A 26434-nucleotide genomic window follows, 5' to 3' on the forward strand; every position below is an offset into this window, starting at 1 on the left:
TCCCACCTCTTATACGCAGACAGCAGTGATGAAGAATGGACTGGAATTCAGAAGTGGAGGGTTTTGTGCTGTCTCGCAGGGCAAGCTCCTGGCAGAGCTGGAACCAGCCATCCCAGCAGGGAGGTGAGAGGAACCTGTATCTTTGGGGAAATGCCCGAGGGTCCTATTAGGCAAATCTAATGGCTGCACTATACAAAAACAGGCCCTGGAGGGTCTCCGGATGGAATGGATTCTCTCAAGGCTCTTGGGCCAGTGAGGACAAAGACTCCAGTGTTTCTGCTTGTGGGACAGATACCAGGGAGGGCAGCTCCCTGAAGTGGATGGGGCGGGCCTCTGGTTTGGGTGTCTGGCCAGAATTCCAGAGGCTCAGTCCTCAGCACTGCCCTGTTCATCTGAAAAGTGTAAATCAGACTCACTGAACAGGCAAAGGTGTTCTCCAGGGAAGCCTGCCACCCATCAGAGGTCAGAGGGCGCCCTGATTAAATGTCTCAGGGAGGCAGGGAGGGGCCTGACCAAAGCTAAAAATCGGGGGCAGGGCCGCTGCTTTCCTTGGGGATCTTGTGGGGACAAGAGGGGCTTTTTCTTCAAGCTGAAGTTCCTGGTTCCTCCTGTCCCTTAAGCATCTGGGCCATTGGGTCACATGGGCCCATGTCTCCCCATCTGTCTCTCTGTCCACCTCCGTGCTCATCCAGCTGCCTGTTAATTGGACCCTGGCCCAGCCCCAGGGTCAGGGCAGCGGTATTACAGACTGCCTACAAGCCTCTAGAGGAGAAGGACTTTGTATGGTGACAAAGGGGACTGAGTTCTCTCTGGAAAGATCTAAAAAGGCACACGCAGGACCCTCCTCGGGGCAAGGCGGGCATGAGCATGGGAGAGGTGGCCTTGCCCCCGGCCCAGACTGACTTTCACTCTCCTCGGGCCCTTCTGCCCTGTGAGTTGCCCTGTTATGCTCAGAGGAAGAGAGGGCAGTGACAGAGAAAGATGACAGGCTCTCTTTCTGCCTTGAAGCTTTCTCCAGGCTGGTGGGAACCAGGCAGTTGTCAGTTCTGGGAAAGGGGAAATCTGTGTGTATTGTAGCCCTGAAGCGGTGCCCTGCGTAGAACACATGGGCATCACTGGGGACCATCCTTCCCCTCTCGGCTGTGTACTTATTAGTCCCGAGTGGGGCAGGGTTGGCTTCTTTTCCCTAAACTGGTGTGATTCCCCTCTGTGCTGTGTTAGGGGTGAGGGCAGGGACAGAGGTACAGCTGAAACAGACAGACAGAGAAGCAAGCACTGCAGCGAGATGCAGAGAGGGAGCTCTGGCCCCTCAGGTCCAGAAAGGATTGCAATTAGGAGGGGCTGCCGGACACACTGGGCAGGCAGGTCAGCCTCCTTCTGTAAGCCTGACTCGGGCCCTGTCCTCTGCCCCTGGCAATGAGGGCTTTGGCAGAGGAGGGGCAGTGGGACCAACAGCCAGCAGCAGCAGCATCCACGCTCAACAAGTTATGCCCTCTGAAATATGGAGAGCTTCGGGGTGTGTGCGCTTCATCTTTGCATGCTCAGGCCCTAACACATGGTAACTTCTCAATACATGGAGTCTACATTGAAGCAGTTTGCATCTGGCCAGAAGAAGGGAGGAAGGAATAGTTAAAAGTCTACCTAAGACCAGAGCTGTCCTCTGCCAAAATAGGTCTCAGACCCCTGGGACACGAGGCAGGGGAGGCTGACATGAGCTGAGCCCCCAGGAATGGCCCACCCCACTACTCAGGACGCATCACCTTGCCTCGACCTTCAGGAAGCCCAGCGTTTACGTAGCATTTACACTGCAGGCTTTCCCTCTGTGCTGGTAAGAAATACAAGAACAAAGAGAGGTGGGGAGGTTGGAAGAGCGAAATATCCAGAGCCAGAAGATATGCTGTTTGCCAGCTTGTCTTCTTAGGCAAGTCTGATGTTCGACTTTCCTCAGCCTCGATATCTACCTTGATACGATGAGATCAACTACCCAACAGGCAAAAAGGTATTTTGCATAAATTGCAGATGTGATGTAAATACGTATGACCTTCTGCAAGTCATTAGTTGATATTCTTTCAAATGAATATGCTTTTAGATCTGGCAACTCCACATCTATAAACTTCTCCTAAGACAATAATCAAGTCTGGAGCAAAACTCAGCTGTAAGAGTGGGCTTTATGGGACTTCCCCGGCAGTTCAGCGGTTGAGACATTGCCCTCCAATGTAGGGGTTGTGAGTTCGATCCCTGGGTCGTAGAGCTGAGATCCCACATGCTTTCTGGTAAACAAACAAACAAACAAACAAACATAAAACAGGAACAATATTGTAAAATTTAGTGGAGGCTCTAAAAAATGGTCTACATTATTTAAAAAAAAAGGAATGGGCATTATTTGTTTATAGTAGCAAAAGCTAGAAATAATAGACAATTGGTTGGATAATTGTAGTACATCTGTAAATGGAACCCCACATAGTCACTAAAGTGAAAGTGAAGTCGCCCAGTTGTTTCTGACTCTTCCCGACCCCATGGACTGCAGCCTACCAGGCTCCCCCGCCCATGGGATTTTCCAGGCAAGAGTACTGCAGTGGGTTGCCATTACCTTCTCCCGGATATATGTATGCTGCTGCTGCTGCTGCTGCTAAGTCGCTTTAGTCGTGTCCGACTCTTGGTGACCCCATGGACTGCAGCCCACCAGGCTCCTCCTTCCATGGGGTTTTCCAGACAAGAGTAGTCACTAAGATCATATGCGAAGGTATTTATGGTATGCTGTTAAATATAAACAACTGCTTCCAGAACAAACAATATGTATAGTATGATGCTGTTTTGAAGAAAGAAGGGTTTTACCCTTCATATTAACTGTGATTATTTTTGTATGATAGGATCACAACTCACTTTAAAATTTCTGGGATTTCCCTGGAGCTCCAGAGGTTAGGAGTTAGTACTTTCACTGCCAGCCAGAGGCCAGGTACAATCTCTGGCTGGGTAACTAGATCCCACAAGCTGTGACACACCACCAAAAAAAAAAAAAAAATTTCTCCGTCTTCTTTATCTGTTTTGTGCAAAAAACATATATTATTTTTTAAAGGTAATAAAAATTGTTACTATATTGAAATGCATGCATGCTCAGTCGCTCAGTTGTGTCTGACTCTTTGCAAGCCCATTGACTATAACCTGCCAGGCTCATCTGTTCATGGGATTTTCCAGGCAAGAAATACTAGAGTGGGTTAACATTTCTTTCTCCAGGGGATCTTCCCAACCAAGGGATCTAATGTGAGTTCCTGCATTGGCAGGTGGATTCTTTACCACTGCCCCTCCTGGGAAGCCATTATATTGACATATTGCCCTCTAAAGATTGTTTAAAGAGTTAAAGAAGATATTACATATCAAAGTACTTTGTAAACTGAACAATTACGTGGATGTAAGACGGGGTCTCTGCCTATGAGGAGCCTCCAGTTTGGAAAGGGATGAAAGACATGTACAATAATTAGACCATAGTACGGAATGTGGTGAGAGCTTTCAGAAGACGACAAGCAGTGTGTTCCTAGGAAACACATAGGGAGATACAATGGCGGCTGGCTGTAGAGGAAAAAGCCAGAATGTCCACGCTGAACACTGAAGAATGGTGAGGGTCTTTTCAGGTAGAAATGTAGAACTGGGGCATTGAGAACAGTGGGAGGTTGTGGGACAGACTGGGGAATGCAAGGTGTTGTGAGTGGATGGAGGGTAGACAGTCTACAGGTAAAGGGTAGAAGCTGAGCCCAGAAGGCAGAGTGGTTTGCAATGAGACTGAACACCTGTAGGTGCCTGTGAGGAGGGAGGAGTCACTGAGGATTCTGGAGTGGGAGGAGATAGCTGTGCACCCATCCCGGGCATGGGTCTGGATGGATGCAGGATGCAACTGGCTGCCTGGGAAGCGTAGCCTGGAGGTGGCTTACAAGTTGGAAGGACTTGGCCCGCATGACCAGGAAGGAGGGCCCTTTCTAGGAATGTCCCTGAGAGTGGAAATGTTGCAGGAAGGGGGACCCCTTCCAGGGCCCGAAACTGGGCTCTTGTCTAACACTTGGAAATGAATTGTTTGAGGAGACACATGTGCTGACAAAGCAAGAGATTTTATTGGGAAGGGGCGCCCGGGCAGAGAGCAGTAGGGTGAGGGAACCCAGGAGAACAGCTCTGTCACATGGCTTGCAGTCTTGGGTTTTATGGTGATGGGATTAATTTCTGGGTTGTCTTTAGCCAATCATTCTAACTCAAGAGTCCTTCCTGGTGGTGCACACCTTGTTCAGCCAAGATGAATGCCAGAGAGGATTCTGGGAGGATGAATGCCAGAGAGGATTCTGGGAGGTGGTCAGACATATGGTATCTCATTTTGACCTTTCCTGAGCTCTTCCGGTTGGTGGAGGCTTATTAGTTCCGTGTTCCTGGATAAAACAATTCATGCAAATAGTTACTATGGTGCCTGGCCAGGGTGGGCGGTTTCAATCAGTGTTCTTCCCCTAACAGAAATGCTGGAGATCATCTTCCACCTGGACTGGAAAGGGATGGGAAGTGGGGAAGTGAGAGGAGGAGGACATGAGGTGGGGCTTAGGGAGGGAAGATGTGGGTTTGTTCCCCTTCTTCCTGAAGGTTTGTTGCCTGAAGTTGGGGACAGAAAACTGGGAGTCACTCACAGAAGTCACAGTCAAGACCAGTGGAGGAGAAGTGGCCTGGGGTAGGAGTACCTTGGTGCTCACGGCATCCTCTCTGGGCAGTGGCCAGGGGGCCTGAGCCTCCTGCCACTTTGAATGTCTCATATCCGCCATCTCTTCTCCGGAGAAATCTGAGTCCAGGGTGGGGAAGGGGGTGGTTTCAGCCCAGATTTTGCTCATGGAAATTCATTAACCACTCTGCCTGTTCTTGGAGCTCTTCTCAGCTCATCCCATCTCCCAGCTCCCCTGCTTCCCTGGGCCTGCAGCTGGGAATTCATGCACCCTTCAGGATCCAGGATGCTGCACTTCTGCCATCGTCACCTCCCAGCAGTGCACGCAGGCCACACACACACACACATACACACACACAGACACACACACACACAGACACACACACACACACACACACACACACACACACACACACACACCTCCCAGGAAGGACATAGGGAAGTCTTGTTCAGGCAGATGTCTGAATTTCCATTTCCCAGGGCAGCTCCCAGCCCAGCCACTGTTTAGCTCCTCCTGTTGTCCTGTCACTAGTTAATTACATTCTTTACTAAGGTGCAAATGTGTTTTTACAGGGAGACTAAGATGGTGTTAACTAGGAAGGAATTATCAATGCTAAAGACACACTTACCTCTGGTTGCAGGGCTGGGACTCTTGGCTGGAGGTGGTCCCTGAGGCTGCCCTGAAAACAAAGCTCAAGTATAGCAGCCCAGCCTCTCAAACACCCACATCCCACGACCCCCTGTCATCCTTGCCCCAAGCACAGCCTCAATTGTAGTCAAATTAGCAACTCGATCCACAAGGAGAAATTACTGTGTTTGGGAAGTGTCAGGCCAGGCCTTATACCAATGCTGACCACCAAACTCATTTTTGAACATTTTGGTCCATTTCAAATGTTGAGAAACAAAATTAATCCGTTTTAATCTAATTATTTAGAAAAGGCAGAGGAACCAGAGGTCAATTTGCCAACATCCATTGGATCACAGAAAAAGCAAGAGAGTTCAAGACAAATATTTACTTCTGCTTTATTGACTATGCCAAAGTTTTTGGCTGAGTAGATCACAACAAACTGGAAAATTCTTAAAGAGATGGGAATACCAGACCATTTTACCTGCCTCCTGAGAAATCTATATGTAGGTCAAAAAACCACAGTTAGAACCGGACATGGAGCGACAGACTGGTTCCAAATTGGGAAAGGAGTATGTCAAGGCTGTATATTGTCACCCTGCTTATTTAACTTATATGCAGAGTACATCATGCGAAATGCCAGGCTGGATGAAGCACAAGCTGGAATCAAGATTGCCGAGAGAAATATCAATAACCTCAGATATGCAGATGACACCACCCTTATGGCAGAAAGTGAAGAGGAACTGAAGAGCTTCTTGATGAAAGTGAAAAAGGAGAGTGGAAAAGCTGGCTTAAAACTGAGCATTCAAAAAAACTAAGATCATGGCATCTGGTCACATCACTTCATGGCAAATAGATGGGTAAACAGTGGAAACAGTGAGAGACTTTATTTTCTTGGGCTCCAAAATCACTGCAGATGGTGAATGCAGCCATGAAATCAAAAGACCCTTGCTCCTTGGAAGAAAAACTATGACCAATCTAGACAGCATATTAAAAAGCAGAGACATTACTTTGCTGACAAAGGTCCATCTAGTCAAAGCTATGGTTTTTCCAGTAGTCATGTATGGATGTGAGACTTGGACCATAAAGAAAGCTGAGTGCCAAGTAATTGATGCTTTTGAACTGTAGTATTGGAGAAGACTCTTGAGAGTCCCTTGGACAGCAAGGAGATCCAACCAGTCAATCCTAAAGGAAATCAGTCCTGAGTATTCATTGGAAGGACTGATGCTGAAGCTGAAGCTCCAATACTTTGGCCACCTGATGCGAAGAACTGACTCATTGGAAAAGACCCTGATGCTGGGAAAGATTGGAGGCAGAGGGAGAAGGGGATGACAGAGGATAAGATGATTGGATGGCATCACCAACTCAATGGACATGAGTTTGAGCAAACTCTAGCAGTTGGCGATGGACAGGGAGGCCTGGCATGCTGCAGTCCATGGGGTCACAAAGAGTTGGACATGACTGAGCGACTGAACTGAACTGAATCTAATTATGGTCTTCCCTGGTGACTCAGATGGTAAAGAGTCCTTCTACAATGCAGGAGAATTGCCTTGAGAATTCTTGCCTGGAGAATTCAATGGACAGAGAAGCCTGGTGGGCTACAGTCCTTAGGGTCACATGGAAAAGACCCTGATGCTTGGAAAGATTGAGGGCAGGAGGAGAAGGGGGCAGCACAGGATGAGATGGTTGGATGGCATCATCGACTCAAGGGACATGAGTTTAAGCAAACTCTGGGAAATGGTGAAGGACAGGGAAGTCAGTCCATGGGGTCACAAAGAGTTGGACACGACTGAGTGACTGAACACAAACAAATCTAATAATAAATAAGTCATGCAGCTGAAGCCCCCTTTAGGTCAAGGCTGTTCTTCACTGCCTTGGGTCCTTTGCCCTCCTGATTCTTCCTTCCTGCTGCCCACCAGTGCCCTCCTTCCACCCATCAGTGTTCAGACCCCCAGATGAAGCCCGTCTGCTGGGAAAGCATCTGAAACTCCTCCATGCATCTGAGCAGGTGTCAACTGCCACTCTTTCTCTGATTTCCCTACAGTTTAAAGCAAGAAGCAGGCTGTGCTTCCCCAGGCTTCACAAATCACTCAGTGACCTGACCACACTTGGGGCAGAGGGGCTGTCTGGTGCCAGGAGACCAGATGGGCAACCACAGGCTATTTCCCGCCAAGACAAGGGCTGGGCTCTAACACGGCTCGGTGGGTCTGAACACGCAGCGAGGAGAGGGGCTTGAATGATCGTGTAGTAGGAGGTCTGCAGAGCACACAGAGTATACCCTTCACCACCAGGCTGGGAGGAGGGGGCACAGAGTGGGGTCCCCCTTTATTCCTGCACCTCTAGCCTTCCTTTCTGAGCTCTGCTCTGCTCTTTCTCACAGGTGCGCTGGTTCTGGTCAACAGCAAGGGTTGCTGGCCCAGCTGGAAGTGAGGAGAGGACTGAGTGCCCTGAGGGCCATCCCAGAGGCCGCCGGGATCACCGAACAGTAAGAAACGTTCTCCATCCTTTAACACGTGGTTAAACCCTTCAGGCTTCCCTGGTGACTCAGATGGTAAAGAATTCACCTGCAATGCAGGACACCCAGGTTTGATCCCTGGGTTTGGAAGATCCCCTGGAGAAGGGAATGGCTACCCACTCCAGTATTCTTGCTTAGAAAAGCCCATGGATGGAGGAGCCCGATGGGCTACGGACCATGGACTCGCAAAGAATCAGACACAACTGAGTGACTAATACTTAGCAAGCCCTCTAGGCGGATTGTCTTTTCTTCTGAAAACCTTGAGAAGCGGCCCATAACGTTAGCTGACACTGCACATGACCTCAGAACACACAACCCTGTAGTGTTTCTCCTTGGCTCCTGGAGGATGGGGTGAGAGCTATGCCTGGTCCCTGCCTACCTCTATTTCCCTCTACATAGTCCATGGACAATAAACTCTTGTTGCTATGGAGGGAAGGGCTGTTGCTCACACCCATGACGGTCATACTTGTCCAGCCCTCTGGAGCAAGCCTTGTCTCCAGGGATGTTTGTGAAAAACTCAGTTCCTGGACCTCACACCAGAGATCCCAAATTGTGAGTCTAGGTTTAGACAGAATCTGCACCCTGCCCCCAGTGTTTCTGATGAACCCAGAGGAAACTACATCCAAGATGTGTGTGATGAACTATGAGAACTAGTTCCTTAGAGAGTATAAAGCAGAGAATCTCACTTAATCCTCTTATCAGATAGGGTTCTTAAAATCCCCTTAAGTAACCTGATGATCTCACAGACCTAAGTAGCAGTATAGGCAGGGGTTTAGAAATCCAGTTATCCAAAACAAGTCTTTTTTCTTTCCAGTACGCCATGATAAGGGCTGGATCTATTATGGTGAGATGGGCTCCACCCCCACCCCCCCATCCCAAATCCACAGGACCCTGCTGGGGTGTTTGTAAGTTTTGCTGATGGGTTAGGGCCACCATGATCTTCTAGTTTCCCAGTCTTTGTGATCCAATATATGCTCAGCACTCAGTCATGTCAGACTCTTTGCAATCCCATGGCCTGTGGCCCACCAGGCTCCCCTGTCCATAGGATTTCTCAGGCAAGAATACTGGAGGGGGTTGCCATTTCCTTCTTCAGAGGATCTTCCTGACCCTGGGATCAAATCCACATGTCTCGAGTCTCCTGCATTGGCAGGCAGACTCTTTACTAGTTCCACCTGGGATCCAGTCTTTGTTTGGGGGGCAGTAATCATTGCCAGATTCCCCACAAAAGCTTGTATCCCTCAAGAGAAGAAGGAGAGAGGCGGGTAATTAGAAATATCATGTATGTTGAAGAGGGCACACACACACACACACACACACACACACACATTCACTCACACTGACCACTGAACCATCTTGCCAAGGAAGCGCCAGTCTGTTCTGTTCTGGGACTCAATACAGTTGACACCGTTGCTTGGGTGGGTGCAGTCGGCAAGGACAATTTTTGCAGCTAATGCTAGAAGTGTGGCAATCAGGGAGCCGCCAGCTGTCTCACTTAAATTCTTAGCTCTCTCGCTCTCTTTTTTTAAAATCATTTTGCTTACATAATCCACCCCCTTTTTATTTTCTAATTCTCTCCTTGCAAAGCTGGCACCAGAGGGGAAGGGCTGGGGTGGAGGGGGTAGCAATTACACATCAGTTTGGGGAGCATTTACATTTTGCAATTACAATTTAAAAATAAGCCTCGTTAATGATCTCCACGTGTCAACGACAACCCCTAACTGACATACATACTCTCGTGGGCCTGCCTGCCTCCTGCTGAAGTCAGAGGCTCCGTGGGGGCGGAGGTGCCTGGGGAGACGTCGGGGAGATGATAGCATCTGAGGGTGGGGGCAAGGGCAATGAGGTGCCCTGGTGGTTGGAGGAGGGCAGGTATGGAGCTGAGCACCAAAAACCAAGGGTCCAGGCTTCCAGCTTCTCTTCTCCACGCTGTGTTCATGCTCCATCCCAGTGCACCTCCTCCCACGGCCGACACAGCAGGCTCTGTCAGGGCAGCCATCTCAGAAGCAATGCAGGGCTCGGGGCTGGGAGAAAGGGAACCCCAACTCCTGTTCTCCAAGGTGGGAATTTTCAGGGTCCTACTGGGCCAGTGAATCCTAGTCCCCCAGACCCAGCCGTTGTGCCTGGGTGTTCATGGATTGGGCAGAGGACCTGAGTCCATACATTGTATTTAGGAAGTGAGAAGGGTTAGTTTATCCCAGCTGGGGAAAGACACTCCTCCTAGCAATGAGTGACCACACATTGATTGATGCCCTCTGATTCCTTGAGCAGGGACTTTGAAACAAAGCAGCCCAGCTTCAGATTCCAGCTCTGCCATTTGCTGGCTGCGGGATTTGGGGCAAGTTACAAGACTTAGGTTTTCTAACTGTCACTGTCTCAATGGACTGGGACAACCGCATTTACCTTGCAGGGCTTGTGTGAGGATGAAATGCCAGAACTACTGTAGGGCACCTCACGCACATCTGGCATGCAATGGATGCTCCCAGCCCCTCCCCAACGTGTCCCTCCTGCCCACATCGAAGCTGCTTCTTTCCAGCTTCTGTGGACACTGAGGAAGTGTGATCCTGTCTGATTTCCCCTGGTCTTCCCCAAAGTCAAGCCACCTGTTCCATGAGCAGCTCCTGAAGTGGACCCCAGCCCCACACACTGCACCCCCACCATCTCCCTATGGGCTTCTCTGCAGGGCCCTGGCATCAGTCCCCTGCTCCAGCTTCAGCATCTCTTGGCTTCTTTCCTGCCTCTGGTTGGTAACAAGCCCATCTCCCCCTCTTCTGGGCACTAATTCAATACAGTGACCTTCCATCACGCCCCACGTATGTTCTTTATCTGTGAATGTGAAACGTGGATGGGAGCTCTGTGAGATGCCTTTTGGCCTCGGCATCTGTAATTCTCAGATTTCCCTTCCCCACTTGATTTCCCCCTGGCCAGTTACTTGTGCGTGAAGCTTTCATCTCCCGGGCGGCTTCATCCAGGTCCATCTTTGAACTTACAACTTGTAGTCAAGAACTTGCGTTTGTGACTTGAAACTTACATAAAACAGCTCTCCCCTAGCATAGAAAGAGATCTGCATCTTGCAAAATTCTGAGCGAGGGAGATGCTCCAGAAGCAGAAGCCGGTGGGGTAGAACAGAGGAATGGAGAGGGGCTGCAGAGGTGGGGTTCCTTGAGGACACGGACTGCGTCTTATCGGTTTGGGTGTTTAATTGAACACAGTGAGATGCTGTTCTAAAAGCTTGCTTTAAACTAGGCTATATAATGGAGAGTTTTCCAGGTCAAGATAAATCGATCTAGTCTATTGTTTTTGATTGCTGCATAGTATTCTAAAAAGCCTCCCTTCTTACCCCACCTCTACCCACTAGTTCACCATCCAGTCAACCCTAAGAAACAGTTTCTGATTTAGCTGATCTTGTGGCCACTTATTGGGCTTCCCAGGTGGCTCTGTGGTAAATAATCCACCTGCAATGCAGGAGACACAGGTTCAATCCCTGGGTCGGGAAGATCCCCTGGAGGAAGAAATGGCAACCCACTCCAGTTATTCTTGCTTGGAGAATCCCATGGACAGAGGAGCCTGGCGGGCTACAGTCATAAGGTCACAAAGAGTCGCATAACTGAGCATGTACGCACGTGGTTGCTTGTTATGTCATACAATATGTGTCAGTCTCTCTCTTTTTTAAGATGGTTTGTTTATTTATTTATTTATTTGGCCTCTCTGGGCAGCGTGGGAATCTTAGTTCCCCCACCAGTTATTGACCACGTGCCTCCTACACTGGAAACTTGGAGTCTTATCCACTGGACCACCAGGAAATTCCCTCAGTTCCTCTTTTTAATGTATGTGTTTATTTATGAACGATCGGCTGCAGAGGTTAGGGGAACGAGCACACATTCTTCTCCTTCCAATTTATATTAGTTTGATCAAACTATATTTGATATTATCTATTTTTAGTAAATAGTATTATATATAATACAGAATATATATATTACAGAGTGCACAGTGTTACACTATTTAGTATAGTTTATGTGCTATCTTTATAAGATTTAGAAGATTTTTATTCTGTTAAATAACTGTGGTTACCTCTGCATGTTGACTATAGGTTGGTAGTGAAGTGAAAGTCACTTAGTCGTGTCCGACTCTTTGTGACCCTATGGATTATACAGTCCATGGAATTCTCCAGGCTAGAATACTGGAGTGGGTAGCCTTGCCCTTCTCCAGGGGATCTTCCCAACTCAGAGAGCGAACTCGGGTCTCCTGCATTGCGGGCGGATTCTTTACAAGCTGAGCCACAAGGGAAGCCCAAGAATATTGGAGTGGGTAACCGTTCCCTTCTCCAGGGGATCTTCCCGACCCAGGAATAGAATCAGGGTCTCCTGCATTGCAGGTGGATTCTTTATCAACTGAGCTATCAGGGAAGCCCCAAAGTGAAAGTGAAAGTCGCTCAGTTGTGTCGTCTCTTTGCGACCCCATGGACTATACAGTCCATTGAATTTTCCAGGCCTTGTCTATAGGTTGATAACAAGGTGGAAATGTTATTCAGCCACAGGACTTACTCTTGGGATTTGACCCCAGGGAAAGGAATGGAATCCTGTCCTCACCACTTGGCCATTGCTTAGTCTCCTGAGCCCCCAGGTTGACGCCCACCCCTCCGTCCTTCCAGCTGCCTTCCTCCCGTTGGGCTGCAGCTCTGTTTTGTTTTCCATTGTCTTCTTCCTCCAGCCTCTTTGTTTTTTGAATTATCACCTCTAGTTATTTTTATATTGATGGGAGGGGAGTAAATTGAGTCCTCATGTATCCAAGCCGGACTTGATCTTCTCTTTGAACCTGACTGACAGAACTCAGAGCAAGTCCCACATTCCACACCATTTTCTCGTAGGTCCTGAAGGTGCTGCTTCACTATCTTACTTCAAGTCTGGCAGTGAGAATCCACTTTTAGGTTTCTTTTCTTTTTAAAGTTCTGAATTTCCACCACTGTGTGCTGAGGCTTGAGATTTGGTCTGCTCCTTTTTTATTTCTCTTACTCAGCCCTCGGGATCCCTTGAAATCTGAAGTCATCTATCTTGCTTCATCGCGTATCTTTATTTATTCCACTCGGCTCTGTTTTCTCCTTCTGGGGCATCCAAGGCCCTTTGCAGAGCCTGGCACATAACAGGTGCTCAGTAAATGACTGTTGGTTTCCAGGCAGGACCCCCACTCAACTTGCCTGTGGCCTCGGACAGGATCTCTCCTCTGTACCCCTCCTCTAGGCAGCAGTCAGACCCACCACGGCTCTGCCTGCCCTCTGGCAAACTGCTCTGAACAGTCCTCTTTGGAGCCTTGCATCCAACACTGCTTCTGGGCTTGAGGAAGAAGCTAAGGGTAAGGAGTGAAGATAACGCTCAGCTCAAGCTAGGGCAGCCATAGTGGCCAGCCCCCAGAGACAGACACGTCTCTGAAACTTCAGATTTCATCAGCATCCCCTGAGCATTGATCCTGTTGGGGACCTCTCTCCTTGACCTTCCTGATCATTCTTACATGGGCCTCCTTCTCTCTTCATCTCCCTTTGCCCACTCCCCCGCTGCTCCCCAGACTATCTCAGCTCACGAGCATACACAGCCCCTGTTCGTGAAATAATCCTTGACCACAGCAAGGGTCTCATTAGGTGAGATCCTTTTTTACACTTTTATGAATCCCAGAACAAAGAAACAGCAGACTTCTCTTCCCAGGGCTGCAGAGCAGATGCTCTGACCTGAGACAGCCAGGCCCTAAAAAGGAGATCAGAGAGGCTTGTGGATAGCGGGGATCTTGCCCAGCCTGAGGCCACCTGTGCCCTTGGGGAGGCATTGTGGCTGAGAATTCCCACTTTTTTCCCTCCTCCCTTCCCCAGGGATGGGCTCTGGGAGCAGACACCTCACACTCCTCTCTCCTGCCCTGCCCAGGCCACTCTGCTCTGGATGGAATCTCTACATTGGGAGTTGACATGCTTCACTCCTTCTTCCTGAACGGGCCAGACCCTGGAACACCCAGATCAACAAGTGCTCAGATCCCAAAAGATCATTCTCTGTTCTAATCCAAGTATCCTAATTGGTCCCCCAGGTCCAGAGTCCACTGTGTGAATTTGTCTTCACCTCCCTGCCTCCCCGCCCTGACCTTGCCCTCCATGGGGTCTGTCTTAACTGGTACAAGTAGAAGCACAACTTGAACTTCGAGTCCACAAAGTTTCTCTAATGAAGGCAGTATTTCTTTCCACCGAGACCACAATGATAGGGAATGTGTCGTCACTGCAAAGGGCAGCATTTGAGGCAAGTTATAATTTTTGGACAAGCGGCTAGCATTCAAAGATACCCACTGCTAATATGGAACACTTCTTGGTTGAGTGCAGTAGAAAGGGCCAGCATATGACTCAAGTTTTCCCTGTTAGAAACCCGAGAACTAGTGACCCCTTTTCAAAGCTGGAGGTTGAAGGGATGGAGCTTGGCAGGGGCCAGGGGGATGCAGAACAGAGCTCTAGCCCCCTGCACTTTTGTTTAATTGCTTCCTGCTTTGGAGGCTGTGGGTAATAATCCCGTTGCTGGCCAGCAAATATGTCTTTGCTGGTCACCCCTTCAGAAACTGCCTGAAACCTCTCTGGGCTGAGAGAAGAAGGAGGCAGTTCTGAAAGGAAGGTTTGTGGGAAGGGGCTTTTGCAGGGGGATAAAGTTAGGACTCAGGGAGCTATGTCAAGGGATGCTCACTGAGCATGGGGTGCCCCTAACGTGAATAAAAGCCAGTCCTGTTGCATCAGACGGGCTTTCCGCAGATAGAGCCAGGTGCCTCTTAGCCTGTGAGTCACGGCATATTTCCCTCCAGAACAGGGACTTCTTTGCAGCTGTGGGTGGTCCTTGGAAAACCATGGGTGGGGCGGAGAAAGAAGGCCAAGCAGAGAGACTTCACAGGGAGCAAATAGACTGCAGGCCCCCTCCCTCCCCACCCCTCCCCATCTGGGGCGAAACACAGGAGGGAGACATTGCCGGCATCCCCGCCGACGTGAGTCGGATCCTGGCACCGAGCTGCCTGCGTGGTGAGGGGTCAGGGCACAGGTAGCCCCCGCCCATGCCTGGCACCAGCTCCCAGGGTTCTGAGCCCACGGCTGAGACACATGATCGCCTGTTACATGCAGTCTTCAACCATGTATTCCGTCATTTCATAGTCGTTCTCAAATCTTGTTCTTTCCCTTCATAATTGAACCCACAGTCCAGTGAGTCCTGACAGAGGCTCAGACCTGCCTCTCAGCGCTCATGGAAGCATCTCTGCCTTGGTTGCATCGTGTGAGGCCCCGACTTCTCATGAGTGTTAGCAGCATTTTGTTTCCCATCTTTTACTCATTTTTATACAATAATAAGAGCAAACGCAATACAGTATTTAAATGATTTGCACACACCCTGTTGTCCAGAGAAGACAGGACTGACAGAAATGAACAGTTGCTGTTTAAGAGGCCTCACCATCCACAGGCATAAAGTATGTGCCCGTTAGTGAGGTGCAAAAGCCCAAATTTGGCAGACGGGTGACATTTAGGTGTGTCGATACGATGTGGCCCTTGACCTTCAGGGCATGTGGAAGTGAGGGACCACCTGTGTTGGGTGTCCTGACTCCAGATGGTAGTTTCTGCACAGTCAGCTTTGTCTCCTGTTTCATTTCCAGGGCTCCGCAGGTGTTCCCTGTCTCCACCCCAGACTTCTAGGTTAAACGTTCAGACTCTGAGATCAGGCCTTGTGTCACATTTGAGAACTCTCTCCACCACTCCAAACCTCAGGGTTCACATCCTTGAAACGGGACAACTGTCACACCTATACCTTATGATTACTGGGAAAAACAGATAGGGTTCTCTGTGACAGCAGCTCAGCATAATGCCTGGTGCATGGCAAGGGCTCAGCGAGTGGAAGTCGTTAATAATTCTGGATTATCATCTCACTCCAGGGCAAAACTGGCTCCAGGGAAACAAACTCATTCTCACTAAGGTGTAAATGACTGCTGGGACTTAAAGCTTTATCCTTTCTTTAAGTCCTAGTATCTAATATCCTTAGATTTATTGGTCTTTTTGACATTTCAACAATAAACCAAAAGATTTATGTCTATCCAGGCTCTGTAAGGGGGTTGTTATTGTTGTTTAGTCACTCGGTCGTATCCAATTCTTTTTCGACCCCATGAACTGTAGCCCACCAGGCTTCTCTGTCCTTGGAATTTCCCAGGCAGGAATTCTGGAGTTGTTGCCATCTTCTTCTCCAAGGGATATCTTCCTGACCCAGGGATCGAACCTGTATCTCCTGCATTGGCAGGCGTATTCTTTACCACTAAAGCACCTGGGAAGCCCTCCATAAGGAGACAGACCTTGTAAAATCACATTGCACAGACCTTTTTCCCCAGAAGGAAAAGCAAGGCAAGGCCATGATCTTGTCTGCTGGGAACATAGAGGTCAATGGGCAAGATGAGACCTAACTGGGAAGTAGGCTTTCCAGGACATAGAAACACATGTAGTGCTAAATCATACTACATGCCCTCCCTCTGCCTGACAGCAGGGCTCCCACTGAGAGGATGGTCCTGGAGTAGAAAGTGAAGAAAGGCTTCATGGAACAGAAGGCCTTGAGCAAAGTTTTGATGCGGGCGGAGGTGTGGTCGTGTAGCATAGAGGACCTTGCCGGCAGAGAAGCGCAGCAGAGGAGTCGTTTCTCGGGAGGTAGACGGGGCTTGCCTGCTAGCTGGGGCTTGGATGCCGAAACCCAGGGGTGACTGCCCGGCATCACCCCTTTTCACATGGAAGATGCCATCCTCCCTTCCCTTACCCCCCAGGGCTGCCTTTCTGACAGATCAGGAACATGGAGCCAGTGTACCTGCTCTAGTTCCAAACAGCCGTGAGGACCAAGGCACCCGGCTGGTGCCCTTTCCTCCCACATTGCTGTGGACTCTGAAGGGTCCCCCTGTCTTTTCTCTGGGTTCACCGAGGGCCCAGAGTGAGGACAGCTATGGGCTGAGTCAGGAAGTATCGGGGATGCGTGGCTTTTCAATGATAAACTGAGCCCAAAGAACTACTTGCTTCCACAGCCCTGATTCTTGACCCCTTTTTTTCCTCTGGAGGCAGTTTTTAAAAATGAAACCAGGTATCATCCAGCCAGATAATGTGGTGCAGTCCTTCTCGGAGAGAAAGGGGTCCTGGCTGACCCTCTTAGCATCCTCTGCTTCCGGGAGAATCTGAGAGCATCTCAGGTGCCATGCCCGATAGGTGGCTGGCTCCCTTAGTTCTGGGAACTCCAGACCAGCCCCCTCCCTGCACCTCCATCCCAGCCCCTCACTTCTATTCTTCCTCTTCCTGGCTCCCAGGGAGGGCCAGCCTCCCGGGTGACTGCCTCTGAGAAGGCAGTTGACTGATAGGAGGAAGCAGGCAGGTAGGACGGCAGAAACTCTCCTTCCATCTGGGGTCCCCAGCGTCTGAGCTGTTTGTCTGTCTCTGCTGAGCTGCAAGCCTCAGGGGCCCAGCCCAGGTTGTTTTCTCAGCTCAGTTCCTGAGCAGTGGCTGCTGTCAGCTCTCAACAAATAATAATAAACCTGGGATTCGGGTTTGTCGAGGGGGATTTCAGTCCCTGGGTTCATTTTTAGATTTGTTTCTCTCTGTGTATGTGTGCAGACAAGGAGCACATGATGGGGTCCCGGGGGAGCTGGCCGGGGCTCCCAGCTGCCCTGGCGATCCACCCCGGCTGCTCCCTCAGAAGAGCTGCAGGGCCCTCCTCTGCCCCAGACCCCTAGGACTGCCTGCACGTTTGAGAGAGAAGAAAAATAATTGAATGAAAGGCCTCAAGCTCTCTCCTATCTCCGTTCCTCCCCACCTCTCCCACTCATGCTGTTTGGATAGAGATGAAGAGGGCTGGAGATGAAAAAGAGAGGGCGGACTCCCATCTCTAGGCTCGAGAGTCGCCCAAGGGATGGGCGGGAACCTGCTCTCGGGCCTGGGGAGAGGCTTCCGTGCCTGGAACCAGTGATGGCCTCCTCCAACCCCCTTTCCTGGGATGCAGAGACAGGGCAGGAGAGAAAGAGAAACTGTTCTAAGTCAAGCATCACTGGCAAAAGCAGGACCCAGCTGTGGGTGAAATTTAGGACCAGACCAATGGGGCCTCTAGGGCAGAACAGCACTTGCTTGAAGGCAGATTGGAGGTGACCCCTGGAGGTCATTGCTGCCTTCCAGCAGGAGAAAGTACATACCACTTCTCTGTAAGAAGAATGCAGGGCTGTGCTTACCCTTATAGCTAGCATGCTTCCCCCCGCCCTGTCTGCTTTTTTGTTTTATTTTGTTTAAAGGAACCAAAGGGGGGGAAAAATCACCAAGTTGTAAAGTGCTTAAAGAGGAGATGAGAATCTTCATCAAAATGCTAAAAGCTGGAGGGGGAGAGTAATGTGAAGACTCTTGCCTGCTATTTATGGGATTGATTCTCAGATCAAGAAGAAGCAAGCAGTTGGATGAAAGGAATTATTGTTAAGCTCCTCGGTAGGAAGATCTAATGGACAATTGCCGCTATCAGGGGGAATTAAATTGCTGTTTCAGTTTGTAAAATATATCAGCGGCTTTTTGAAGCCAGGAAAGGTGTGACAGCCAAGGCAGGGAGGAAAGCGGGGGACTGTCACTTCCTGGTCCCTGGGTGCGAAGCAGGAGCAGACAGGAGAGATGCTGGGCCACAGTAAAGGCTGCTCTCCTAACTCTGACCCTGGTCCATTTGTGTTTGAAACCAAGTTGAACAGTAAAGGGAACCAGGTACATAAAGGAAAGAAAGCTACAGCCCTAACTCTGGGTGCTGAGGTGCCAGGAGCCCCCGTGAGTCAGAGGCAGTGGGGCAGGATGGGTCTCCTCCCCTGGAAACCCAATCAAAGGTGAGGAGAGCCACTGACCTGGGTCAGAGATTCCCAGCATCCCTGCAACACCCAGGGAATGTCACAAGCCCCGCCAACACCCCCCTTACCCCAGCACACACACACTACACTGTGGGCGCAGAGGGGTTCAGAGTGGATTATAAGCCCCTTCCTCCCAGAACTGGGTCTCGCAGCAAGCTGTAGCCCATCCCCAGACTGGGGTCCCCAAGCACAGAAATGACTCCTAGACCTGGCCCCGGAGGAGACATATTGTTATTCCAGCACAAAGAGTGAAATCGCCTTGGAGTGGGGAGAGGGGAGGAGTGGGAGGCTCCGGGAGGGAGGACCACAGGCCGCGGAGAGGACCTCGCTGCTGGGACGGTCCACAGATGGTTCCGACCTCTTCCAGAGACCAAAGGGAGGTTACAAGGTGAAGGAGGAGAGAGAGATGGAGAGAGGGAGATTTCCCATCTCCCAAGGAGACTGAAACTGGCTGGGCTGGTCAAACTCAGGCTGGACCCACGGGCTCCTCTGTTCCTTGGAAACCAGCAGGATCACAAGAGGTCATGACCTGGCTCCACCTCCCAAGTGGGCTGCCCAGAGAGGTGCCGAAGGGCAGTCAGAGCGGAGGCCTGTGGGTGACCACGGGGGCCGGAGCTGCCTGCTGTAGAGAATCATTCCCCACTGAGAGTTCTAAGCAAGAACCAGAGGGGCGCAGGGAGGTCGCCCTTCTGGCTGAGATGTTCTGCCAGGACTTGGGCTCTGTGCTGGGAGCAGTGACCCCCCTGGGACCCAGGTGATGGGGGAGGTGTGACCTCTCGGCCAGCCTTCAGCTCAGTGAGTGAGCCGGGGAGTCTGATCCTGAATGTGAATCCTAATCCTTCCTCCAGTGTAGACACGATTCCTCTTCTGGCTCCCACACTGATCCTGGCCTCATCGCATTGAGAGGATTCTATCTGCCCCTAGGACCCCAAAGTCAGAAAGATGGTGGGGGTGGGGTGGGGAGCAACAGTCACTAGGCCACAGCATTCCTGTCACCCCAGGAATTCCTGCCCTGAGGCTCCGCCTGGCTCCCGAGCACCTGGGGTGAACAGGCAAGCCCAGATCCAGCGCTTGCTGTGCTGTCAGGGGCGGCTCTTGGGGGCTGGCCCTTCCCCTTTATTCTACAAGGACCCTTCACCTCTCTGAAACACCTCCACCAGACCTGCTTACACTTTGAAGCTTCCCACCCATGAGTGGGTCCTCTCTCTCACCTCCATCCTTCCCACCATCTATCCTCACACTGGCTTAAGCCTTGTCACCCCGGTGCTGACTCCAAGCACCAAGGATCGGGGACCATCCAGTTCCTCTGGCACTCAGCTTTCCACTTGCGGTTTCTAACCCTTACTGGGTTTTGCGAAAGAGACCTGGTGTGTGTGTGTGTGTGTGTGTGTGTGTGTGTGTGTGTGTGTGTGTGTGTGTGAGTGTGTCTGTGTGTGTGTGTCTCTGTCTGTGTGTCTGTCTGTGTGTGTCTGTGTGTGTCTGTGTGTGTCTCTGTGTGTGCATGCTCATGCTTGCATTTCTTTAGATAAATCCACAGAGTCACATGAAATCAGTGACAGGTTGACACCGTTATTTCAAGATTCATCGCTCCGAGTTGCCAGCATAGGAGACGTAGCCAACTCCTTCCCACCACCAACACATTTTTTTTCCCCAGGCATAATTTATAGCAGCGGGGTGAATTTGTTTCCAAAAGATGAATATCACACTATCAGCAACAGCTGCCTCTCATTTTTATTTGTTTTTAAATTTGACTCAAAGTCCAATTCTCTATACACATCCGAAGCTGTAAATCCTAAACCGACTGATTACATGATTTAGTAAACAGGTTATATTATATAATGCAATTAAAGCGGGGGGCTCCGCGGCGCCACCTACAGGCTGCTTCTGGGAAGGGAGCTGGGCCGGAGACTCCTTTTGGACCAGGCTCTCCGCGGAAGGAAAATAAAGGGAACTGCTTAGGGTTGAGCCAGCCAGGTTACTAATGCAGCCTTTCGGGCCCTCCTGCTGAGTTCACTGTGTTATTTCAGCCTCCTGCAAATCTGTCTAGACGTCAGAACCCTGGCCTGGGCAGCTGCTCAGAGGGGCGGGCCTGGGGTTGGGGGAGGGGGCGGGAGCCACCTGGGGGCCCCTGGGCTGGGGGCGAGGAGGAGGCTTCCTGCCTCTCTTGGACTCTGGGGCCCCCTTGCTTCGCTCTCAAATGAGGGAGGCTGTAGAACGAAGCTACCAGCTTCAACTGTTTCCATTCTCTTCAGCAGAGCTTGTGTGGTGTGCTAACCCTGGGCAGAGGCTTTGGGAATAATCTAGTGTTTTGCAGATGGAGAGGGAGAGGGACTCCTACAGTCACAGAGAGGTGGCAGAGCTGGGTGTGGAACCCAGAATTTTCTGACCCTAAGCTCAGCTTCCGTCTGATCACTGGGGATTTACAGATGAGGAAATGGAGGCCCAGACTTCCACAGCCTCTTCTTAGAGCAGCGAAAGGAAAATGGTAACATACTACCAGTGTGTGGGGGGTCAGAAGATGAGGGCTCCTGGGTCAGGGGGCGACTCAGTGCTGCTTCTTTGATGCCCTTATGTGGAGCGAGAGAAGGAGGGAGGGAAGATGGGAACGGGGAGGGTGATGGGGGCTGGGGGTGGGAGGAAAGGGGGCAGGCCCAGGGCCAGAGCTGCCTCCCACCACTCCCCAACCCTCTTCAGGCCCTGGGCTCTCAAGGATCCTAGCATCTCCAAAGAGGTTCTGTAAGAGAGGGCAATATTACTGAAAAGCTCTCTAAAAGAGGAAACTTACTTCCCAGGGCTAATACAGAACCTTTCCCCTGGTCCAGGGGGTTTAGGAGAAAGGAGGGAAGAACGGTAGGTGTCCCAGAGGGTGGAAATATCTCCCCACCCTGTCCTGTGCCAGCCACCTACCCAGCCTTCAGTCGGAGGGGGAGGACAGTGGGGAGCCACAGGGAAGCTGGTCCCTTTGTCCCCTCTCCCACCTCAGGCCTTCCAGGGGAGGGTCAGCCAGGGTCAGGGAGCTTGCTCCTGATGCTGTGGGGCTGGCTGGCCAGAGAGTTCCCAATTAGACTTAAGTTTCTCATCCCTAAGGCCCTGAGCCCCCAACCAGGCCCCACAGCCCAATTACTGCTGGGCAGCGTTAACCCCTTGGTGCCCCGGGCCGTTAATGGAATGTTAATTGTTCTAATGGGTTTCTTGTCAACAAATCCTAATGAGCTCCTTCCTAACAAGCTTGGGTCTTTTTTCTCAGTCTGTTTGTCAACAAGCTGGAGTTTGGGCTCCAGTCCAGCCTCACCTTGTGGGGCTGGGGAGCTGGAGCTGAGGAGGCAGAGGGAGTGAGTGCTCCCGGGCTGCTCCTCCCTAATTCCTAAGGGGTGTCCTTCACGTCCCTCGGCCTCCCTTGGCCCCTGAGCTCTGTAAAATGGCAGTTTTAGTTCCTTTGGATGATAATATCAGTGACAAATGATTTCTTCCTGGATATCACTGTGGGGTTGAGTGTTGCATTAGGGTTGTTTTTTTTTTTTTTAATTTTCCTTCCTAGCTGCCCCTTAATAAAGGTGCTCAGCGTTGAAAACAATCCTGTGATGTGGGAAATTTCTTGGTGGTAAACTGTTCCTCATGTGTCCTCCATTTGCGATCTTGGCTGTGTCCCTCCAGAGCCCTGGTGTCCGGTGACAGAGGGCTGGGGCCTCTGGACAAGGTGGAGCAGCCTCCCAGCCGCCGGCCACAAACAAATACTCCGAGGCCCCTGTGCCCTCCAGCCTCCCAAACAAAGCACCAGAAAGGCAGGGTTCCCCAAAGGGCTTGGCGCCCAGTGATGGCTCAAGGAGTTCCCACACACCCCCGCTGTGGAGCCTCGGCCAAGAAAAGTCAGACCCCCACATTCCTCTCTGGGATGCTCCCCCGTGGACCCTCTGCACCCCAAGCCCAGCTGGTGGGAAGAAGGGGCACCTGTGCGGGTGAAGAAAAGCAAGAGCTTCCGGATGTGGTGGTGGGCTTCTGGTCCTCCCGGAGTCAGGTTACCAGAGGCTCTGTGCTTGAGCACGTAGGGAAGGAAACTTAAGCCCGTGATGAAAAGGCCTCCTGTTTTTTGCAGGAGAAGCCCCCAGAGGGCAGTAGGGCAGTGGCCTAGTGGCCTGTGGTGACCCCAGAGAGGAGGAGAGGAGGGGCAGAGGCCAACTGGGTCCTCAGAAAATTGTTCCTGTGGCCTCTAGACCCTGCTCCATAGCCCAGCAAGCTCCAGATGGGAAAATCTGTCAGCCTGGATAATGCTGGTTTCTAGGTGCAGGCTACTCTTGTGTGTGTGTGTGTGAGTCGCTCAGCTATGTCCGACTCTGTGCAATCCCATGGACTCTAGCTCGCCAGGCTCCTCTGTCCATGGAATTCTCCAGGCAAGAATACTGGAATGAATTGCCATTCCCTTCTCCAGGAGATCTTCCTGACCCAGGGATGGAAACCAGGTTTCTCACATTGCAGGCAGATTCTTTACCATCTGAGCCACCAGGGAAGCCCTGGACTACTCTTGCCATCTCTCTTTAACCCCCAGGTAGGGCAGTTCACCAGCTATTGCAAACATTTTTAAAGTGACCCTACTTCCCATCCACTGGACAGTGAACAAGAGAATGCAAACTAAAGAGTCCTCTTTTTAGCCTCAGTCTTCCTCCTTTTGAGCTTCTTGTGCTTTGCCTTCACAATGACTTTCTCATCTGTGGAATGAGGTGTATATATATGTATATAAACCCAAACCCAAGGTGGAAGGGAACTGTGAGTGTGCTCAGTCAAGAGCACCCCACCAGGCTCCTCTGTCCATCCTGGAGTGGGTTAGCCATTTCCTCCTCCAGGGGATCTTCCTGACCCAGGGATCAAACCCATGTCTCCTACATTGGCGAGCAGATTCTTTATCACTGAGTCACCTGGGAAGCCCAGGAGGGAACTTCTTCTTCTGTGTCGCTTCAGTCGTGTCCGACTCTGTGCAACCCCATAGACGGCAGGCTCCCCCGTCCCTGGGATTCTCCAGGCAAGAACACTGGAGTGGGTTGCCATTTCCTTCTCCAATGCATGAAAGTGAAAAGTGAAAGTGAAGTCACTCAGTCGTGTCCGACCCTTAGCGACCCCATGGACTGCAGTCTACCGGGCTCCTCCGTCCATGGGATTTTCCAGGCAAGAGTACTGGAGCTAGTTACCCCCAAAAGGGGAAGAAAAATCTGCCGCCAAACTCTGCCCCCAGGCTCCCCCTTCTGGAGGCTTCTGGCCCTACAGCCCCATAGACGTTTGCTTTTTCTGGGCAAGGAACATTTAAGATTGGTGCTCCCTGGAAGGGATCCTATTCAAAATTACCCCATCTTCCAGAGTTCCCAGAAAAGCCGAACCTAGCACACCCCAGAAATGCCCGTATTTCCTTTATTCCCTCCAGGTTTTCTGAAAAAGAGAGATTCCATGCCCCTTTTAACATCTCAGACGTCTTCATTCTTCAGGTTCTTTCTGATGTCTCAAGGAGTGTATATCCTATGTCCTGTCCGCCAACCCTCTTCACTCCACTCTCGCCTTTCTGGGATGTTTTTCACCTTCTGGACAAGACCCAGCCATGAAAAAGGCATTGGTTTCCCTGCCTGCAGAGTTAGGCTCCACTCGGGGCTTCCTTCCGAGCCTCTTTGCAGTGGAGCCTGGGTCTCAGTACCTCGTGCGTGTGAGATGCGGTGACCCTGGGTGCTTTGGCTGCAAAGATGACCTGGCGCTCCGTCTCAGGAGTGAGGCCAGGGTGGATGGGGTACAAGTTCAGTGAGGCCAGGAGGCGTTCCCTGCAGTCTCAGGTTTTCAACACAGGAAGTCATCCTTCCCCCTGCCTTCTCCACAGGAACCTCGATTCACTGCACCATCACCTCCCTCCCTGGGGAGAACGCCTTGCCTCTTTTCATCTGTCCCCTCACCCCCAGCACAGGTCTTTGCATGTAGTTGACTTGATAAACCTCTGCTGAATGAACTAGGATCATGGCATCCAGTCCCATCACTTCATGGCAAATAGATGGGGAAACAGTGTCAGACTTTATTTTTCTGGGCTCCAAAATCACTGCAGATGGTGACTGCAGCCATGAAATTAAAAGATGCTTACTCCTTGGAAGGAAAGTTATGACCAACCTAGATAGCCTATTAAAAAGCAGAGACATTACTCTGTCAACAAAGGTCCGCCTAGTCAAGGCTATGGTTTTTCCAGTGATCATGTATGGATGTGAGAGTTGGACTATAAAAAAAGCTGAGCGCCGAAGAATTGATGCTTTTGAACTGTGGTGTTAGAGAAGACTCTTGAGAGTCCCTTGGACTGCAAGGAGATCCAACCAGTCCATCCTAAAGGAGATCAGTCCTGGGTGTTCATTGGAAGGACTGATGTTGAAGCTGAAACTCCAGTACTTTGGCCACCTGATGCGAAGAGCTGACTCATTTGAAAAGACCCTGATGCTGGGAAAGATTGAGGGCAGGAGGAGAAGGGAATGACAGAGAACGAGATGGTTGGATGGCATCACCGACTCGATGACATGGGTTTCGGGGGACTCCGGGAGCTGGTGATGGACAGGGAGGCCTGGCGCACTGTGGTTCATGGGGTCGCAGAGTCGAACACGCCTGAGCGACTGGACTGAACTGAATGAATGCCTGGATTTCCAGGGCTTTCACGTGTGAACTTCGGGTCAAAGCGCACCTGGTGGTTTGGAGACTTGGGTCAGCCAAAGCTGATCTTTCCTCCTCTTCCTGAAAAAGAACTAACAGAGCAACACACACTCACACACTCCATATGGGGCCCTGAGACCCTCCCTTTGACTCCCTCCAGTTCCCACAGAATTCAGAGATGTGAACATTTTGGAAGGCCTCACAGAGGGGCTGTTGGGAGGACATCAGGGAGGAAGAGGATGGAGCCCTGAGGTCCCCAAGGAGAGGGAGGAAGGGGAGGGAGGGTCTGACTGTCACGCTCACCAACATCGCCTGCTCCTGAGCGCCCTCCTCCAAGGAGGAGGCCCTGCACTCGCGGACATTCTCAGGAGTCCCCGCATCCCTCAATGGACAGGCCTGTATTAGGCAATGAGCCGTGGTTTCCAGCTCTAAATATTTCAGGGCCTCTCCTGCAACTGAACGGCTCTCTGAGCATTCTGTTTCCTTGGGGGGTGCAGCCAGGCTGTCTCCTCTTACGGCACCACTTAGTGATTCAAGAAGAGACCTTGAGGCCAATGGGGGCAGCTCGCTTTGGGGGGATGGGATGGGAGGGCTGGTAGATGAGAGCAGTCCCCACCAGGGGAAGTCTAGAGATCTTGGTTCCACCCTACTCCCCAAGCACCACACCCTCCCTGAAACACACACACACACACACACACACACACACACACACACACACACACGTCTGTCCTCTCTGCCTCTGCCTCCTCCTCTGTAAGAGGACCCTTGGCTCCGCGGCTCTTCTGGCCCCACGTGTGGATGAACCCAGAGTTGAACACAGGCTGAGCAAAGTCTTCCTAGAGTGTGCAGGCACATTCATGCGGCTGTGGCCCCTGTTCCCCTGCCTCGTCCCTTCCTGGAACGCCTCCAAGTGGTCACCTGGGGCTACCCGCTCCACCCTCCAGCCGGGGAGGGCCGGCGCCCCAGGTCCCTTTCCATCACTAGGTGTGGTGAGCACACCTCCGGGGTTACTGTGGTGCTGGGAGGCTCCTGGGGCCGGGAGGGGGGATCTGGAAATCTGGAACTGTGA

The 26434-nt window shown here is 51.1% G+C and overlaps 1 protein-coding gene across 1 annotated transcript in view; it reads left to right on the forward strand.

Annotated features, from left to right (window-relative positions):
• Positions 7696 to 26434, forward strand: part of PKNOX2 (PBX/knotted 1 homeobox 2) — a 103929-nt gene continuing 85190 nt past the window's right edge. Inside the window, exon 1 of the mRNA XM_018043220.1 lies at positions 7696 to 7797. The gene's annotated coding sequence lies outside the window, so the exon portion shown is untranslated. The remainder of the gene's footprint in view (positions 7798 to 26434) is intronic.

Source organism: Capra hircus, chromosome 29, assembly GCF_001704415.2.
Source record: "Capra hircus breed San Clemente chromosome 29, ASM170441v1, whole genome shotgun sequence".
Lineage (NCBI taxonomy): Eukaryota > Metazoa > Chordata > Mammalia > Artiodactyla > Bovidae > Capra > Capra hircus.